Here is a 3,394-nt window from a genome sequence, read left to right as displayed (position 1 = left end):
AATAAATAAATAAATAGACCTCTTTCAACTTGGAACCACTGAGACTATGGCCCCTAGTTGTCCTTTAGGTCTGCAGTTGAACTCACTCCTGTGGCTTCCAGCCAAGCAAAATATGGGCATATGAGCCGAACATTTACAATAGGTAGCTACACTCCTTGTAGAGAACAATCAAGGGAGAATAGAAGGGCTGTGTAGGCACTGGAGACAGCTTGACAGGCAGGAGTGCATGGGAGGGAAGGACACAGGAAAGAGGTAACTATGGCGAGGAAGTGCTAGGGGAGCTGTTGCATTGTGATAAATTGCAGTCAATGTCGTAAGACAAAGTGTATGTGAGCTGTTGTATGGAAAGTGAATTTGCTCTGCAAACTTTTACCCAAATCACAGTAAAAATTAAAAAGACTTCTTTCAACTGAGGAAGAGCAAAGATGTCTCCTTGAAGACTAAGATGTGCCTAACTCAACCCGTGGTATTTTCAAGTGCCTCTTATGCATGTAAGAGCTGGACAATGAATAAGAAAGACCTAAGAAGAGTTGATGCCTTTGATTTGTGTTGTTGGAGAAGAATGCTAAGAGTACCATGGTCTGCTAAAAGGACTAACAAATCTGTCCTGGAAGACGTGCAGCCAGAATGCTCCTTGGAAGCGAGAGTGGCCAGACTTCATCTCACCTACTTTGGTCATGTTGTCAGAAGGGATCATTCCCTGGAGAAGGATGTCATGCTTGCTAATGTGGAGGGTCAACTAAAAGGGAAGATTGATTGACACAATGGCTGCGATGATGGGCTCAGGTATAGTAAGGCTGGTGAGGCTGGCTCAAGACCAGGCAGTGTTTCATTCTGCTGTGCATAGGGTCCCCGTGAGTCAGAGATGACTCAATGGCACCCAACAACAGCAACAACAACAACAACAATACAGTAATAGTCAATTAAAGCATGTAATTTAAAAAATATCCTGTTCTCAATAGCAACAAGAACTATAACATACCCAAACAATTAACTTAATCAAGGATGCATAAGAGCTTGGTGGGAAAAACATTAAAGTGCCAATATATTATATAGGAATTAATATGAAAGAAATGAGACTGTCTTTGGAGCCCTGGTGGCGTAGTGCCTAAAGTATTTGACTACTAACCAGAAGGCTGGTGGTTCAAACCCACTAGCCACTCCTCAGAAGGAAGGTTGGGCAATCCATAGTGATACCACCTCGGAAACCCAAGGAGAAGTCGCTATGAGTCAGATCCAACTCTACGGCATTGCATTTTGGGTCAAAACCAAACCAAACTCACTGTTGTCAAGTCGATTCAAATCAAACTCACTGATCAGATCAATTGATAGTGGGGGAACAGAAGAGTAGTGTTTGCACAGGGAGATAGCGGGTGTGTGTGTATGGCAGCAGTGCATGGGACATGGGAGAGAAAGACACAGGGAAGAGATAACTACATGGAGGAAGTGGGAAGAGAGAGAGCTGTTCCATTGTGGGAAATTGCAGTAAATTCATGAAACAAAATGTGTATGACCTGGTGTATGGAAAATGAATTTGCTCTATAAACTGTCACCCAAATTATAGTAAAAATTTTAAAAATATGCAATCTGAAGCCTATGTATGTATTAAAAATTAAAAAAAAAAAAAGAAAAGTCCATCAAATTTTCATTGGGATTGCTTTTTTAAAGAATGTTTTATTGTGATTTGGGTGACAGTTTACGAAGCAAATTCATTTTCCGTACGGCAGTTCATACACATTTTGTTTTGTGACATTGACATTGACTGCAATTCCCTGCCAATACCTCCAGAATTGTGAGATAATAAATTCCGTTTTTATAAGTCATGACACTGATTACAATCTCCACAATGTAACAGCTCTCTTCCCACTTCCTTCCTGTAGTTACCTCCTCCCTGTGTCCTGTGTTCTTCTTTTGCATACATTCCTATCCCCTGAGCTACCTCCCTGTGCAAACACTGCCCTTCTGTTCTCCCATGATTGCTCCAAAGACTGTACCTACCTGGTGTAAACGTTCATCCCAGATGCCTATCTGTTGTTTGGCTGGAAGCCAAAGGAGTGAGTTCAGTTCCAGACCTGAAGGGTAACTAGAGGCCCTTGTCTCAGGGGTCTCACCAGGCTCTATCAGACCAGCAAACCTGGTCTTTTTTTCTTTTTTATGATTTTGACTTTTATTCCACATTGTTTCCTTTATCCTGCACCAGATAGACTTTTTGAGACACTTGATGAACCTAGCCTAACATTTATTTATAAAGAACTCTGGTGATGCAGTGCCTAAGGCATTTGACTACTAACCAGGAGGTTGGCGGTTCAAACCCACACAGCTGCTCTGTGGAAAGAGATGAGGCAATCTACTTTTTTAAAGATTTACCACCCTGGAAACCCAGTGGGGGTTGCTATGAGTTGGAATAGACTAGATGGCAGTGGGTTTGGTTTTGGTTTGGTGGCTGTAGGTAAGGTGGGTCTCTAAGTAATACTATTCTTTACTGTCCTTATCTGGTTTTGGAATCATAGCTGTACCAACCTTATAAAATGAGTTAGACAACTTATCATGTACCTTATTATGTAGCCAGTGGTAACAGAAACAGTGCCTTAAGCCAAAACTTGAAAAGTACAAACCATAATGCAGGAAAATTGGTTGTTGGTTGTTGTCAGGTGCCATTGAGTTGTCTCCGACCCTATGCACAGAAGAACAAAACACTGCCTGTTCCTGTGCCAGCCTCACAATCCCTGCTATACCTGAGCCTATCTTTGCAGCCACTGTGTCTGTCCATCTCATTGAGGGCCTTCCCCTTTTTCATTGACCCTCCACTATAGCAAGCATGATATCCTTTTCCAGGTAATGGTCCCTTCTGACAACATGACCAAAGTAGATGAGACAAAGTCTGGCCATTCTTGCTTCCAAGGAGCATTCTGGCTGCACTTCTTTCAGGACAGATTTGTTAGTCTTTTTAGCAGACCATGGTACTCTTAGCATTCTTCTCCAGCACCGCAACTCAAAAGCATCAACTCTTCTTTGGTCTTCCTTAATCATTGTCCAGCTCTCAGATGCATAAGAGGCACTTGAAAATACCATGGGTTGGGTTAGGCACACCTTAGTCTTCAAGGAAACATCTTTGCTCTTCATCACTTGGAAGAGATCTTTTGCAGCAGATTTGCCCAATGCAGTGTGCCATCTGATGTCTTGACTGCTGCTTCCATTGGTGTTGATTGTAGAGCCAAGTAATATGATGACCTTGACAACTTCAATCTTTTCTCCATTTATCATGAAGCTGTTTATTGGACCAGTTGTGAAGATTTTTGCTTTCTTTATATTGAGATGTAAACCATACTGCAGACTGTAGACTTTAATCCTCATCAGTAAGTGCTTCAAGTCATCCTCACTTTCAGCAAGCAAG

Source organism: Orycteropus afer, unplaced genomic scaffold (genome assembly GCF_000298275.1).
Source record: "Orycteropus afer afer isolate SDZICR_OR568_19922 unplaced genomic scaffold, OryAfe1.0 scaffold00507, whole genome shotgun sequence".
In the NCBI taxonomy this organism is placed as follows: domain Eukaryota; kingdom Metazoa; phylum Chordata; class Mammalia; order Tubulidentata; family Orycteropodidae; genus Orycteropus; species Orycteropus afer.
This window is presented reverse-complemented; position numbering follows the sequence as displayed.